Source organism: Aplidium turbinatum, chromosome 2 (genome assembly GCF_918807975.1).
Source record: "Aplidium turbinatum chromosome 2, kaAplTurb1.1, whole genome shotgun sequence".
Taxonomy (NCBI): Eukaryota; Metazoa; Chordata; class Ascidiacea; order Aplousobranchia; family Polyclinidae; genus Aplidium; species Aplidium turbinatum.
Window position 1 is genome coordinate 5178105 of NC_137473.1, and position 18651 is coordinate 5196755.

Here is an 18651-nt window from a genome sequence, read left to right on the forward strand (position 1 = left end):
CACATTTGAAAAGACATAAAAAAATGGGCTGTAGGCTACTCAAATTAAAAATTGACCACAAAAATGCGCTTCGGTTCAAAGTTTAGATAAATAAAAATGAAAAAAAAGTCAATGCTTCCGGATATTATCGAACTCATCCCCTCTAGAATGGCAACCCGAGACGCAACGTATGCGCCACGGACTGAGTTGCAGACAACGTGTTGAATTTAGAACTTTATATCGGCGCTTCACGTCTTTTGCTTTGAAAGAGAAAAAGAAAAAAGTACTTATGTAATGACGTCATGACCGGTCAAATAGTGTTTCAGATTCAAAGACCGGAGCCGGTCAAATAGCCACTGCCTAAATGTTATGTGAGAATTACAATTTGTAGAGAGCTAAAAACAATGGAAATTCATTCGGGTCCCTACAGTTTTAACACGCTGAGTATTGCGGAGTTGGGGCTCTTGTGGTCTTCAAATTTGAAGATTTTCGCATCAATGTCTGCCCGTTACCAAATTTTATTTTTGAAATATCACCAACTGGATCCAGGTTTAATGCAAATCGAGTCTGTGCAATTTCTTAGGCAGTCCAGTTATACACAGATTCCACATTTTGATGATATCTTGCACAATGCTTGCATGATGTTAAAGTTTGCTGGTGCTGTTCATTCATTGTTCATTCAGAAAAACTAAATCTGTAAACACAAATGACAAGTACCAGTAATTAGCTGCAAAACTTTATTTCAACCAATTGTCTAACTGTAACAGCTTTGCGATTCTCCTTTATGTTACAATCAGCATAGATTTTAATTCCAGTAGTAGGCTACTACATTTTAATTTATGATATGTATATTTGAATGTTCTTTTTTACCATGATATACCTAACTGTTCGTGAGTTGTTTCTTGTGTTTTTTATTTTCATTGTATTGTTTTCATTTTATTTTCATCAACGATTCCATTGCAGGGCGTCGCTCAGACTTCAACAACGCTAAGTGATCATTTTAGCATTGTTGCAAGTTTAATTATATTCACTTGTGCTATCGTTATTTGTATTTTGGCCTTCAAGCACGCGGATTTGACCGCCGAGAAGGAGCTCTAGGTAGGCCACAATAGCTGCCGAAAAAAATACGAGTTTTAAGGACTGACTACTAGAGTGGGGCGCCCTCATAAAGCCCTGTGTCACTACAGATAGGGTTAAATTGCACGATTTTACCAATACTATCACCAATGCTGTTGATGTGACGTATGAACTGTATGGAAAAAATTATTTTCATATTCGAAAACTTTGAAAATTTCAGAAGGGCGACAATTCCCCAAAAATTCTGAAAGCAATTACTTTTTGATTTCCAGTCTAACTAAATCAGAGGTGACGAACTTGCGGCCCGTTAAAGAATTTTGTGCGTCCCGCAAAACAATTTGACAATCGGTCATGCATTAAAGACAAAAGAAATCTCAAAGCTGTTTTATGCCTTCACTGGTACACCTTTCCTTTGCTATTCCTATATTCCTATTCCTAAGCTTTCCTATATGCAGTTGAGAGTTGCCACATTGACTGTTCGACCTAATATTGAACGCTTGGTGAAGCAAAAAACGTTCCAAAAATTCCACTACAAGCAAGAAAAAATTCAATGATTCAACATTATTTTTTAATATTTTATGCTTCAATGCTGCATTAGATAGCTTCGGCTGTATGATTTGCATGGGCTTTTGTTTGTTGTTTGAAAAATAAATTTCATTAACTGATTTGTTGTTTCGGAGCATAATGGTCGAAACATTAGTTAACTTGAGCAAAAAGGATAGAGCCAAAAAAAGAAGAAATCATACTCATATGTAAAGATGTACCGATACCAATATTTTGGCCGATACCGATCCCGATACCAATATCACTTTTTTAGGCTGATACTGATACCGATATTTTGGCCGATACTTTGGTATTACAAAAAGATGCAATTTTGGTACTTGCACGGAATTGTATCAAATGCTAAGTTTTACCTTATTTGCATAAAACTATTAAAAAAAGCTTTCAATCGGCATAATTTATTAAAGATTCAAGAATCCAATCTCAACTGCATTTTTGTGTCGTAATAGTAGGTTTTAATAATGAAAGGCCACCATAATTGGGGACTGGGATATAAGGGAAGAAACATTACATCATAATTGAGGTTTCTGAAAAATTAAATAAAGTGTTTGCGCAAACTCTCCAAATAGGCTATCATAATTGATAATAAGATGTAAACCAAGTGATTTGTGTAGTCGTACAAAAACTATGCGACAAGTAATGTGCAACCTAACGGCGCTTGTCGTTTGGTTGAAAAGCTTTTGCCAGGCCAAGACCACCCAGGCAGCAAAAATGCACAATCCCGCATCGCTCCCATGCTGCTAAACGTCCAAAAAACTGTGCAACCCGGCTGCCCCCAGCAAGCCGGCCCCACCAGTCCATGACCCAACTTCCACCCCTCGCTGCAACAAACCCACCAAGCCCAAACAATGCCACGGCAGAACTAACAGGCCCAACACGAAAGCAATGGGACCACGAATCCTCACCAAACCAATCAAAACGGTTCTGCCGTGCCCAAGACGACAACCCCATCGCGAAGAAAGGAGCGCCCTTCCCGGCCACCAGCACAAGGCCGAGCACCCACCAGCACAGCGAGCAGCCGTGACCCGCCAACCACAACGGTGCAGCTTCCACACTAGCCATTTCAATTCTTGCTACAAAACGGTTGCCGAGAAACATATAGTTGATTGGATGGTCTAAATGGCTAGTGTGGAAGCCACACCGCTATGGCCAGCGAACTGCAACAGCCGGCCGCATCAGTGAGCGCCCAGCCCCGCGCCGACAGCCAGGAAGAACGCTCCCCCCACGACGAGGCCGCCATCCCAGGCGCAACAAGACCACTTATTGACCAGCCCAGCGAGAACTCGCAGTCCCACCCTGAGCCCACCCACTCCGCCACGACATTGCCCAAGCTTGGCGAGTCCACCACAACGAAAGGCGGAAACCAAATCACAAACCGACAGAACCAGCCCACTAAAAACAACCAAGTTACACGGGTCCCCCAAACGTCCAGCAACGCAAAAACGATGCAAGATTACACATTTCCGCCACCTGGGCAGTCCTGGCCTGGTTTTATCCTCTGTTGAGAGTAAAAAAGAAACACAAATGATAAATATTGGAGAAATTGAGTCTTTTTCACAACTTAAGAATCGAACAACGCAAAACTGCTGAAACAAAACGTTTTGTTTGAGTGAAAGAATCACTGTAAACAAACAATGTCATAAGCAGGGCTGGAAAAAATGTTTAGCTTCCCGGGAATTTATTTTTTAGCGAAAAATTTCCCGCGGCTTACAATCACGATAATGACGTCATAATTACACCGTTTACAGTTTTCCGGCGAAAAGTCTCACGCAAAAAATATAGACGGCCATCTGTAGCTTCATAGTTCCAATAAAGAATCTTGGTATCGTATTCGTAAGCAGACATGGCGCACTGTTTGTGCCCGCTTTGATCGGAATACATTGGCCAACAACAATAGCTTAATAAATTAGACGCCGCATGCTTACAAATTAGATCCACTGACTCACCGACCACCGTGTGAATGTCATGAAACAATACGACATCACGAGCCGCTTGTTACGTACTTGACAAGTTGACAATATGCTTCATGCTCCAACGGGTTGATAGCAGGGCCGTTGACAGGATTTCTCGGGCCCGGTACCAATTTATTTTCGGGCCCCCTTCGGCCTTCATCGACTATGTTATGAAAATAAAGGTTTTTTACAAACTTTTATTGATGTCGTTTAAGCATGGTCATTTAACAAATCTTGCGCAATCTTAAAATTTCTTGAACCGCAAAACTTACTATCTCTATCTAGCGGTTGCTTTTTTGAACTTTTATTTGTCACATGGCGCTAGAGTATTCTAGGCTCACCAGAAGAGAATTTACAGCAAAGGTAGTGCAGACAGTCAGAAAGTTTTCAATTTGATTTGGGAAAGGTGTTTGGGCCTCGATCAAACATTTGCTGATTGCTGCAATCTGAAAAGCGGTTTTGTGCAGTTTTTAGTGCAGTGCAATGCAATTTTTAGTGCAGAAACAGGGATAGCAATCTTCTTACCTGTGCCATTTCAGTTTGAGTTTAAACAAATATTAACCTGTTTATGTTGAAATTCGTGTTTCGGGTAATATTCATGGTTAGGGAAATCACTATACTAGACTAAACTAAATTCTTATTTTACTGTTTGGTGGCTGAAGTGGCTATTTGACCACCAGAAAGCTGAAGTGAAGTGCTGTGTTAAGCCCTTTGTGGGCCCCCGGGGCCAAAATAATTTTGAGCCCCTTATTGGCAAGCAGACTTATGATAATGTAGTGTGTATGTTAACTGCATTGATATGGAAAGGTGGTTCACTTCACTAGACTTTCTCACCAGTTGAGAAAACAATACAAATGTAAATAAGAGCAAACACAGGTCTATCAAGTCATAGCTACACCTTTGCTTGCAATGAAAGCCAAAAGTGTTAACGATTTCTAAACATACTGGCAACGGTCATGAAGCGTAGGGGTCATTCAACCCAGATCTTATATCACACAGTAGAAGCTGGTATCAAAATTTGACATGCTTATCACATTGAGTTCATACAATTTTTTACATCGGACAAGAATTGACAAAATTATGAGAATTTTAAATTGGTTACCTACATTTAGAAGCAATTTTTTCCAAAAATTACAATTGGCATTTGAAATTTCACTTACCTATTATTTTTAAATGTATAGCCATAACATAGCAAAACAGTTTAGAAGTGCAAAAAAAAGTGAATTCACAAATGCTTTAACAAACAACATTTTAACACTTTTACCAAGTGGTAATTATGTTTTGTGGCCTTATAGGGATCGCCGAGGTGGAGGCTGACTTGGTGACCTCATAAGGTCTTTCGCTTCTTTCCTATCTCACTTTTATGTAATGTACCAGTGCATTTGATGTGATATTTTGTGAAAAAAAATAAACCAGTGATTGATTGATTAAACCACTCACCTATACAATACTTTCAAAAAGCTAACAAGTACCCAATCAAAATGCTAACATGAAAACTCAAGTGTACTCAAATGTGCATAATCAGGAACTTAAGTACGATAAAAACAATAGTTTAACAATCTAGTGATATACTTTCAATTCACAACAGAACAGTGTTAATCCATAACAGCACAGAATGGCGTACATGGTTTATTAACTAGGCCTACTCACACAAGATACACTATTATTAGAAACCTGTGTTGTTAATCATGCTATATTTCACTAAAACATTTTTTTTATTACTTGCTTTATTTTTGGAACATTGTGGTTGTTGAATTTAAGAAGCACAATTATTATGAGCAGCAGTTGCTGCAATCTAACTGTTGAATTAACTTTTCTACATGTAATTATTTTTTCATATGCAAACACCATTGGTCATGCTAAAAACAGTTGTTATTGAAATGGTGCATGAGTGCTGACTTATGTAGATGAAGTTTAATAACTTCATCACATGTTGCAACTACTTCACAGGAATCACAGCATACATAAGAAAATTACTATGATCTTTAACAAAACGGAGCAATATTTACAGTGTAACACCAGTTAATAGGTTTCTAGGTAAGGTCTAACAGCTTCATCACTCACTGACAACTTTGCAGTACTCAGAAAGCCTTCATAGGTTACTGGTGCTTAATGAAATGTTATAATGCTTACTGCACAATACCGGCTAACTACTACCTAGTTAAAGTTTTATAACTTCATAAACAATCATCAACCCAGCAGTGTACAGAACACAGCAGAAATATAACTAATAGTAAACACAGTTCTATCAAGTTATAGCTTCATCTTTGCTTGGAATGAAAGAAATGAAACATAAAGCAGCAACGATTTGAAATCACAAACAAAATACTGGCAACTGTCATAAAATACTTATTATACATATACTGGTATCTAAATGTAATATGCTGGTTACACTTGCTGATAGCTACCTCTGTAAAAGTCAGGGATATTTATAATTGCGGGATTGTAAATGCTAAAAATGAAATGCTAATTAAGCTATGAGAAATGCTATTTTGTTTACTGTTCACAATTTTTTAGCAATAAACAAAATATGACTGCACAAATGGAATAGGCTACAAATAAGACAAACATTTTTATGGCCTACAGTTAAAGGCAGGTTAATTGATTATATACCTATTACACTACTCAATGTTCGCTTATTACTTGCTGACCTTTGACTTTGAGGTCAGTTTTTGAATTGTTTGTCTTACTTTTGGTGGTCGTTCTTAAGCTTGTGGCCTGCTGATCACTTTATCTGGTTCTTACCACAGCAATTAAAGACATGGGTAAAGATCGCATTAAATGCTTCATGGTTTCTGGTACATTCAAGGTTTAACATTTGGCTCAACATAACTTTTGAAAAAAAAAAACTATGCAAAGACCTTGGAGAAAAACATTCCCTTGTTTGGAACATCTACAAAACTTTTACAGCACGTCTGCACCATTGCTAATCATAGTAAACGAATGTATTCCAATTGCAATAACGGCAAAGCAAAGTTTGCTAGGTTCTGACAAACCTCCATGTTCAGCCATTTCAAAGAATTCCTCTTTGAGAGTTTTGTTTATCTGAAATGTTCAAAGCAAGAATGTCGGTAGTTCAAACAAGACATCTTCTTTATGAAATGCTGAATGAAATCTTGGTACATAGCAAGGTTACACCATTCTAGAACTAGATTACCGGTTGTAAACCAGTAACATTCACTTTGAAGTAAAGCTTAAGAAAACAAAACACCCTGTAAAACCAAAACGTTAAGCTAAAAGTGCAACAGCCTTAATGCAGCTTCTGACACTTCAAAAAATACTTTTACCTTGCAAGTTATACCGGTAGATGTAGAAAAAATATTTTATTGTTAAATGGGATATCAATAGACCAACCATACTTTAAGCTAGTCCAGTATTACAAAAAGTATTTCATGTGTCTTGTTTACTTATTGGCAGACTTCAAAATCAATCGTACCTGACTCTTAAAGTTTATGCTAACGAGAAGCTAACCTACAAAACATGAACGCTTTCACCTTATGCTAAAGAAAGGTTTCAATCTATGCTTTTGCAAAATTTAGACAAGGCATTGCAATTAAGTTTTGCAAATGTCTTATATAATTTGCCCATTTATGACAATCATTTTAAAATGAGCTGTCTACTTCGTGGTTTAATCTATAACAGTAGTACACAAAGTATGGTGACCCTACCACTACCAGTGTATCATATAAAGCGGTTTCAGTTCAACAGTTGCCAATTCCAAAGTTTTACCACAAAATACGAAAAAATAAACAACCAAAATAATTAAAACACATTTATCTTAAACACACCTTTGTAGGAATTGGGCCTGTCTTGATTTCAAGTATTCAATTGCAACCAACCTGTTTTATTTCAAATGCAGGTAATTTTACTAATGTTGTCACATTTTAACTTAAGATATTGTGGTTTTTAGAGATGTTTTGGTATAAGGGCCCAGCATCTCATTGGTACCGGGCCTAAATTATCTTGTCAATGAACAAGTAGGCTACACGCAGTAAACTTTAACAACTAAAAAACAGATTGTTACTGAAACGCAAAAGTCAATTACCTGTGGGCCCCCTGAAATTCTATCACAAAATAACGACCAAGATAATGTGGTGATTTTAGAGATATTTTGATATAAGGGCCCAGGCCCAGCATCTCATTGGTACCGGACCTAAATTATCTTCTCAATGGAAGTACACACAGTAAACTTTAGCAGCTAAAAAACATGTTGTCACTGACACGCAAAAGTCTATTACTAGTAGGCCCCCTGAGATGGTGGGCCCAGTACCCAGAAGGGGGCCCGGTACTTTACCATCTGACGGCTAAAATAGCAGTTTTAACCTCTGATGGCAATTCCTTCAGATCTGATTATATTAAGATCTTGATTATGTTTGAAGTCGCGGGGAATTTTGAAAATCCGGGCCCCTCAAATATTCCGGGCCCGGGTCCAAAAGTACCACCTAGACCCCCCTGTCAACGCCCCTGGTTGATAGTATGTGCAATGTGCATGAATAGCATAACTAATTATTAAGCGATATAGGCATATAGCACAAAAAACGGCCAGACGGCTGAATGCACAACAAGTTTCGCTGAGTGAGAACACAAGACAGGCCTCGAAATTTGTATTCTTTTCCGGCGATCAAGCATGTCCTACCGGACTGGCCCTTTCAGCGGACATTTAATATCTCAACCGGACATATTTTTTGCATGTAGATTTTGCACAAAATCACACTACAGCACTGTGTAGTCGTGTTTGTAGAAGAAAATTTTCTACAGCAGACAAATGTGTCTAACACCCTCCCTTCTGTGCAGAAATTATATTTCTATCACTATCAGCGTGAATAAGGTCGCCACATTCGCCTTAGCACGTGCGGAACCCAGCTGAGACTTGCTTCTCTGTGACGTTTCTTTTTAACAAACGATCAATGTAACGCAATAATCCTCATTGTTAAAATTAGAATACATATCCTGCCGAAAAGTTCAGGCAACTTTATTTCATGGCAACATTGCAAGGCGTTGAAATGATGTAAAAATGGCTACTTTTGCCATCAGCTCGTTAACCATGCCACTCTAATGTGATCTTTAAAGCAATTGCCTTTAGCCTACTATTATTGTTTCAGCTTCGTATTTGTTCGGGTTAAACAAACAATTGTAACAATTCAAATTTAAAATATATTTTTGCTGCATTAGCTCTATTTTTGTCAAGAGATTTGCGGCGGTCATTTATGACCGACCAATGAGTCGGCTTCGGCAGACATTCAAAGTCATTTCGGAGGTCATGTCCGCCATGACTGCCGGATATTTCGAGGCCTACAAGACGTTGGGAAAATTACTTCTGTAACCTACAAAACAACCAGTCGGTTACACAAAGAATAACGAAATGCATTAACTGATTTGACAACAAAATCAAAATTACGACGCTAAAACAACTGTTTTTGTAAATCAAAGAAACCGCAAGCAAGTTTTGCCCATGCGAAATTACTACAAATACATTCCCAGGGCATAAAAAATGGTGACGATTTCTTGTTGTTTGGTCTATCTACCACAGCAGACACTTTGTACATTTTCGAGCGTATGTCATTAGTAGGCCTACTAAAATGCCATAGTTTTCCTTTGAAATGTAGGTTAAGAGCTTGTTTCACGATGCTATTACACTTGCTTATGTGAGGCCCATTCCAGTGAATGAACAGCTCGTTGCTAATGTCTTTATTTTTTATTTGTGGATGTTTTTGTACCTCCGCAAACATTTCGAATTTTTTTAATTACACTTCCCGTGCTTTTTACGACGCTTTCGGGCGGACTACTGCAATATATTTGCGCAATTTTGCTAAGACTTGTTCAGCTCTGAGGTACAAGTTGGAAATTGTAAATACGCACTACGCAGTGATACGAATCAGTGTCGGAACCGCAATGTGTCAGCAAATTACGATGACGGTTGACGGTGAATGAAAGACGTTATAGTAACGTGATTCTTACAGTCAAAATTTCCCGCGAACCGACAAATTTCCCGGGAATGTCATTCCCGGATTCCCCATTTTTTCCAGGCCTGGTCATAAGGTGCGCGCATGAAATCATGGGAGTGTGAGGTATCAAAAATTTGAACAGGTTTTTATTTTTCTACATCAATATGACGTTAGTTACTACTTTAAAAAATCTATATCTTTGCTTCTGTAGAAAATTCGCAGCAAACGGCTTTTTTTTACATGTTTAGCCCTTTCATTCATCTTGTATCATATATGATACATTTTTCAAAGTCTTGTTCTGCAGCCCCTTATTATTTTTTATTTGTCAACTAACTTGGTATCATGCCTGAATGAGTGTGGGAATGAAATTCAATCAAGTGTGACGAGTGATTTCCTGCTTGGCAAGAATTACTGGTGGTCAAAGTACAAGGTTGTTGACTTAGGCTATGTGCATGTCAACTTAGCCCTGTATTTCCATCTGTACAGCTTGAAATGTTTCGATTTGTAGTGGGGGGACATTAGAGACTTCGTACCATGTTATTTAGCAGGTATTGGACTAGATTCTCATAAATTATTGGTACTTTTTGACATGTGTATCAAATATGATACAGAATGACTCTATGGTTGTGGAAAATAAAATGAAAGATACTTGTTGCACATCAAAATTTTGCATAAAATGCATGTTTGAGCTAAAATAGAAACTGTTTTCATCACTTCCATTCATTGTATATCTAATGTGTGTATGTAACATGTTTGTTAGGATCATTTTCTGCTATTTGCTTCTTTTTTTGGGTAAGCCAAAGGCTTTTTAGCCAATGCTTGGTAAAATTTTGGGGGAGAGCTGCCTGCAGGGGGGTTGCAAAATGCAAAAAAAACAAGTTATAATGTCTTGCAGTTTGGTAGTAAATGCAATGTAAGCTTTCTAAGCTATAAATGTAAGCTAAAATGTTATCACTTCTTACATATCCTGTGTTTTGTTGTAAGACACAATTTTGTCATTTTGCACCCATGTAGTCATATTGTATCATATATGATACAAGCAATTTCTGCCAAAGTAAAAATTTTTGGAATACAAAATGTGGTTAATCATGTTCAGTGTACTCAATTTACCCAGAATTACACAAAAAATAATAAAAAAAGTGAAAAAAAATAATTCATGATTGAAAGGGTTAGTATCGGCCAAATTTTGCCGATACCGATACTCAAAAAATGGCCGATATCACCGATGCCGATACCGATATATCGGTACATCTCTACTCATATGAAAGCAAACGCTTCGAAAATTAAACTGTCATCATTTTCAGTACAAGTATTGTTGCTCTATCCTTTTTGCTCAAGTTGATTTGTTTTTATTTTTTACTGTTGTATGTTTTGATTCCGCGTAAGATAATTTCAACTGTGTGGGTTTTATTACTTTCATCTGCCGTTTGTTACTTTTCATGAATAATATCTTGAGTTGCTTCTAAAAGATTTCATAGTAAGTTACGATTAAAAAGTTGTGTGGCCCGATAACTCATGTGCAATTGACAAAAGTGGCCCGCGACTGCAAAAAGGTTTGTCACCCCTGAACTAAACGGTTATAATCTACTATTTGTGAACATGTCAGTCTGTCACGATTGTCGTGCATCATTTTGAGTTTACACTTTTGTGAGCACCTTTGTGCTTACATAAATGGAGTCTCTTTACTTGTGTTGTTTTTTAATTTAACTATTCCTACTGTTAACTACTAGTACTATTGACTTTTTCACAGTTTATTGGCTGTGTTTCAGGTTGTACATTATTTATGCTATAATATATTCCATAGTAATATATTCCATGGTACTGCTAATTTGCATTCATCAAATGCTGGCATTTGCACAACAATCTAACCTCTTAGTGGAATTTATTAAGTTAAGAATCGATTTCGCTATAGTAATAGCATCTTCAGCTAGCACATGTAAAAAAAGAAGAAAATTTGAAAAATACGTAAAACGAACAAATAAAGCAAACTCCGATGTTATCAACACGCATAAAAATTATATTTTAAATAGATGGTTACATAATATTAAAATCAAAAACTGCAAGCCTAAATCTTAACTGGTGTTCTCCCACGATTTCCAACAATATACTGGTACAAAATTCAAGAAATACATTAACCTGATCATCCGTCTAGTAAATTACAACAGTTTAAGACTTCAAGCGAATACAAAGAAAAAACGCAATTTAGTTTCAGTCCATTGCCGTAAGTTTATATCGATAAAGCGTCAATAAAGAATAAGTGTAAATGGGCATCCATCTAGTAAATTACAACAGTTCAACAAGACGAATACAAAGAAAAACGCAATTTAATTTCAGTTCATTGCCATAAGCTTACATAGACAAAGCGTCAAAAAAGAATACGTTTAAATGGGCATAGTTGAAGAATCTACACCACAGGGGTCGGAGGTTGCTGATGACATGGGATTTAAGTGGTTGGTCGAATCAATTTCTGTATGTTTATGGTGGCTTTGATTGTATGTAACCATTTATCTTCAGCGATGTCTAAATAATGTTTGCTGGGTTGTTCGGCGAAAGTAACGACAAAGCAGTCTGCCAGAGCTGGTTTCTTTTTGAGTTCAATATTGTGGAGTTTCGCATAATGTTTCAATAATGCTGCTTTGTCACCGGATTTATCAAAGTAATTAAAACTGTTCCAAATAGATCTATGTGTGGCCCAACGTGTGGAAAATTTTGTCATGGTTTGTCCTACATAGTGTTCGTGACATATGGTGCACGACTGCACGTTGCAATGTATATCCCGTAATTTTGGCAACTTAATTTTTGTTTGAGACTGTATGTTTTGTTGAGTTTACATTTAATAGAGGTGCATTCTTTTACCATAGGCTTATGCGGCTATGCGCTCCATGGTTACCACACAGTGCACATTTGCTGCATGGTTTGGAGTAGCCATTGGTTGGTGTTACTGTAATCAGGGCAATTTTTTTGTATTTTGTGAGTAAATTTCCCAGCATGCTTGGCTTTTTATATGTCATCATTTGATTGGGCTGTAGTTTTTTCTCTGCGTTGGTGGTCTTGAGTAAATTAGGAAAAGGTGTAGGCCAGATTACTCTGTGGGCTTTGGTTGCATTTTTTTCTGTGGGTTTAGGTATCCGTTCTGTCCATTTTTCAGCAAGTTGAATTTTTTCTTTGGTAAGTTTTTGGGGAAAATTTGATTTCAAAGCCTTGTTTTTAAGATGTTCAAGTGCTGCAGTGTAGTCGTGTTGTGTTTCATTCAATCTCCTGAGTCGTAATGCTTCTCCATGTATGATTGCCTTGAATGTAGATGTGGGGTGATGTGATTTACCATTGAGGTACAAGCGATCAATAGCTGTTTCTTTGGTGTAGTTGGTGGTCACAAATTTAAAGTTCGAAGTTTTGCAAGTGCGGTGGTTAACATCTAGGAACTCAACATTTTTATCAGTTTGGGAGGTGTTGATTTCTCTGAAAGTAAGTTCCAAGTCGTGATTTTGAAATGCTGTAATTAAGCTGCGTTTTATCAATTCTGTGGTCTTTTGGCCAAATGATATCCACATTATGTCATCTATAAAGCGTTTGAATATTTCTGCTTGTTTCAATGTGTTGGAAGCTGTTTTGATGACGTAGTGCATGGCAATGTTGGCGATTGATACAGAATGGTTGTCACCTGTTATTATACCCTCTGGTTGCTTATAGAAACTCTCACCGTTTTGCGTGATAACATTGTCAAGACAATACAACGTCAAATCTGTGAGTGTTTCTATTGCAATCCGAGGATATGTGATGTGTTGATCTAAAGCATATTTCAGTGCCTCTTTAATTAATGATCTTTTGACGTTAGGATAAAGAGCTTTGACGTCAGCGGCAACTAAATGTAATTGATTGCTTTCAAGCTTTTCTGTGATTTGGGTCTCTTTGTCAGATTGCCATTGCATGAGTGTTTCTACGTAGTGTTTACTATCTCTACAGAATTCATTTATTTCACTTTGACAAAAAGTTATGCTGACGGGTTTAAGCAAATGTTCAATTAAAGCGGTGATTCTGGATGTTGTGATGTGGCCCGATGCCTGTAGCAATCGTACAGGAATTTCAGTGACATTGATGGTTTTTAAATTGTCCTGTGTGAGTTTGTGTGTTTTGAACAGGGGGTAGGCAAATGCTGGTCTTTGGTCGAAAAATATTTTGCTTTACTACCTGTAATTTTGGTGTATATCCCTTGTGCAGATTTTTTTCTTCCAATGGTATGGAAGAGTAAATCGTCGTCAATAACATTTAGTTCGTAAAGTGATATTATTTCCTTTTCACATGTTTGCAGGATCAAGTTCAGTTGATCAAGTATATTCCATAGTATTGAAAAAACTGATTTTGTTTGGTCAACTAATCCATCACTAACATAAATCAATTATTCACTCCACCTTTTAACATGAACCAAAGTGAAGCAATTCCAGTGAAGCTTGAAGTACTTGAAGATTGTGAACCATATAGAATCAACAATCAAGAGCATGTAGTTGATGGTTCAGATAGTTCTCAAGCCATCAAGGAATCTGATACTTCTTTGTATCATCAGCAAGAGTCTGATGTAAATATTCGTTTGTGTCTCAATAACTACAAAGAAAATGATTTGCAAACAACCAATGAAAAATGTTGTTGGTGTAACTTTTGTGACAACACTTTCAATTGTAAATCCCAATTAAAAATTCATGAGAGAAGTCACACTGGCGAAAAGCCATATAACTGTGATTTATGTGGAAAGTCATTTGCACATCGTAGTAATTTAAATCAGCATAAGATAATTTACACTGGTAAAAAGCCATATAAATGTGATGATTGTGGAAAATCATTTACACAATTGAGTAACTTGAAAACACATATATATCCGAATTCACTCTGGTAAAAGACCATATAAATGTGATGAATGTGGAAAATCGTTTAAACGATTGCAGAACTTGAAAACTCACCTGGTATTTCATTCTGGTGAAAGACCATATAAATGTGATGAATGTGGAAAAGCATTTGCGCGATTGTGTGATTTGAAAACTCACCTGCTTATTCATTCTGGTGAAAGACCATATAAATGTGATGAATGTGGAAAAACATTTGCGCGATTGAGTGATTTGAAAACTCACCTTATTCATTCTGATGAAAGACCATATAAATGTGATGAATGTGGAAAATTGTTTAAACGATTGAATAACTTGAAAAGTCACCTGCTTATTCATTCTGGTGAAAGACCATATAAATGTGATGAATGTGGAAAATCATTTACACAATTGAGTCATTTGAAAACTCATCTGGTAATTCATTCTGGCAAAAGACCACATTAGTGTGATTTTTGTAAAAAAACGTTTTTACGAAAGCATGTTTTACAAAGTCATAAGCTTAGTTCTTGTCTAAAAGTTAAAGTTTGTTACTAGATTTTTATTGATATTTAAGTATCGCCAATCTTGGCCAACTTTGTGGTATTAATTTCCACAATTTTACCAATGCTATCATCAATGCTGTTGATGTATGTAAAAAAAGTATTTTCATATTTTAAAACTTTGAAATGTAATGAGATTATTTCTACTGGTGAAAAGCTATATATATGTATGTGAATTTTCTGGAAAGTGATTTTCACATCATATTATTGCTTTATATCATTATAATATGACTCATACTGATGAAAAGCCACCGGCATGTAATTTAACCAATTGATTTCAACAATCGCTTTAAAACATTTTATTTCACTGAATAATATGACTGAAATCACCATATTATTTTATCAGCATCATCATGTACAGCAACCAAGAGCATAGTTTGCACTTTGGATGTGGCGCTGTAAAGTATGTCATTATTTTTGTTATTATTAAATGTGTCAGAAATTGTTTTCGAAGGTCAGTGACCTGAAAGATAATTTGTCAATTCATTCCTGGTGAGAAACCATATGTGTAGGCATAGGCGCCTAACTATTTTTTTTTGGCCGTGGGTTCGAAAGCGTGTTTCTTCAAGTACCGGTAATGTAAATTTAGCAAAATGTCACGCAGATGGTTGACATAATTATGTCGTCACACTAGGATCGCTTTTATTGCCATACTCGGAGTTATCGCTCCGTTCGAACTACCATTAACCTCTTCATGCCGGACTTACCATCCAACTACTGCAAAAATTGTTTGGCTTGCTAAGTCTTCTTAAATTGGTATAAGAAAAAGTTTTTTGTTGTTCAAAAACAATTTTTTATTTTGGGGGGGATTTTTTCATATTGTACCGAATTCGGCACAATCGGCATCAAGGCAATAAAGCAACGTACAATGCAGATTTAAACTGATACAAATAAAAACGCATTTGCAACAAATCAACCCACCAAATCACCGAAAGAAATAACGCACTACAAATACTGTTCACTCACAAACTTCCCATAAGGTGTGCGGAGTCATTAGTCACGTTTTTTTTTGCCAAAGTCAAACTTCAGAATCTTCTATTGGCAAACAGTCATCTAATTTGTAGCTGCAGAAGTTGAAAGAATCAATCTTCAACAATCACATTATAGCTTACATGTAAGTGAAGACCAGAGGTTGCACAGAGCTGTTGAACTAAAAATAGAACGGAGTCAATTAATGGTTTCTTTGCCAAAAACAGGGACAATACATATTTGAAATATGGAAGTTATGCACACACTGCAAAAATTGCATGAAGTTCCATTACTGACAGGGAGACAACGAAACAACGATACAGTCTACCAGTCAGTTGCCTTCCTACAGTAGTTGTGATTTTGATATTGCGAGCACGGTACGTACAAAGGAAATGTAAACAAAACAATTCGCACGAAAAATGAAACAGACAATTTGTACGAAAAAAGAAAACAAACATGTAAACATGAAACGACAAAAAGCTAACAGAATTCCATGAAATAACACAAACGATGCACTGTAGCTTTGAGTCCCGATGTCATTATTCATTTGTGGTACTCCACAAAGCAATTGCTTTTGCTGTTTAAGCAGAGATGAACTTCACATTTGGCACACTTGAATACTGGTTTCCCTGGACAATTTCCGTTCTTGCACCTTTGTCGTTTTGTTTCAACTGTGGGCCAGTGGCCACAGCCATCTTTCCTGGTGTCTTCCTGGGGGCGTGGAGTCCTGGACAAACGAGGTCGTTTCACTGAGCTGTGTGCTCCATCTAAAGTGCACGGTTCTGCTTCCTTGGATGGTCTTCCTCGCTTTTTCGGAAAAAGATCTTTGTTGCATTTACAGAGCGCTTCTGTGATGCTCAAACAAAATGCCAACAAGTCTTTTTGCCGATTTTTAGGCACGTTAAACCAATTACAGTCTCTGCGATACAACAACCACGCATTACATAAGCACATATCAACCAAATGAAAAAAAATTCGAAGATAATATTTTTTGGACTTCATGTGGATGCGATAGTACGATATTAGAGCATCAACAGCATCCACACCACCCATAGAGCGATTGTACATACTGACAATGGCAGGACAGTTGATAGAAATGGCTTGCTTTTTCGACCTGTCCCAACGATTCGCAGAAGACAGAGGTTGAGCACTGCAGCATGTACTGACCAGCTGAACCGCTCTGTTGTCAAACCATTTGACCATTCGCACATTTATTCCTTCCACAGAAGTACCCTTTTCTTCAAACGTCCCCCTTCCTTTTTTGCGCATGTCCACATCTGTCGAAAATGCACATCCAGAAGCACGATTTGAGCGTATCGTGCCCAAACTGGAGATACCGCGTTTGGTCAGCTCAACAACCAACGGAATTGACGTGAACCAGTTATCAAAGCAAATAAGGTGGTTGACGTGAGGCTTTACGATGCTAGCAAGGCGAAAAACAATGTTTGCAGATGCTCCTAAATCAGGGAATCCAGTTGCCGGTAAAATTTTTCCTGTGTAAATTTCGAAGTTGTGCACAATTCCTGTCGTATCACATAGCAGGTAAACTTTGTATCCCCACTTGTACGGTTTCTTTGGCATGTACTGCTTTATGGAAGAACGACCCTTGAAAGGAATCATCTGCTCATCGACACATAATGCTTGCTGTTGTGGAATAGACTGAAATTTGGGAAGAAGATGGTCTATGACGGGTTGGAGTTTAAATAGTCTGTTCGGATTAGCTTGGTCTTGTTCCAAAAGCATCGAGTTATCATTGAAATGAAGAAATCTTTTTATAACTTGCCATCGATCTCGGACCATAATATTTGCAATCTGATTTACTCTGGTTGCGGCAGCCCAGTACAGTCTTGATCGGGGCAGATGAAGAATTGTCATATAAATGACTGTTCCTAAAAATTGTTCCAGCTCAGGTCGTGTTAGATTTAATGGTTTGGCAGGATTTGTTTGGACAGCATACAGATTGCTTTGCTCCACAATGTAGTTGAGAAGCTCCTGATCAAAGAAAAACTGAAAATATTGAAATGGCGTTTTTATTTCTGAAGGGTCTGGCAAAGAACTTTGCCAAGAAGGTGGAAAAATGGCATCAGGAGTACTTCTCCAAATGAGCTTACGCGAACGTGCCTGATTTGAAGATGTAGGAGCACTTGCTTGCAAATCTTCTGTTGGTGACACATGCGCTTGATTATGAACAGAAGTGGATGCAGAAGGTTGGTCGTCAGGGCCATCTGAAACTTCATCAGAGCTATATTCTGGAAGTTTAGCGTTTTTCTTTGGAGGAAGATACTCATCATCACTATCACTGAGGCAGCTATCCTCGCTATCGTAGTCTGGGGGTAGCCTGACCTGGTAAGTTGATTTGCCGTAAAAGCTTTTTGGCTGCATTCTGAAAAAAAAACGTATACATCAGAACCTCTCACACACAAAAACTTTTAAGTTTGGCAATCAAACCAGTGATCAAAGTTTGACTTTCAAGTAGGCCTAGGATGTTTAACCGAATTTGAAAAGGTGGTGTAGACATTGCAGTTGTAATATAACGGATTGTTGCAGTGCTATCTGGTGAAGGGAGAACCACATTTTTTACCCTAATGATGTCTTCGAACGTTTATTATATCACGATACTTTTACAAAACTACACTGTAAATAAGCCAATTGCTGAGCCAAAAGCGCTTCTAAGTAATTGGTAATTTATCAATCAACTGTGAACAAAAAACCCATGAATTTTGGTACGTTGTATAATTAGTTGATACTTTGCTAA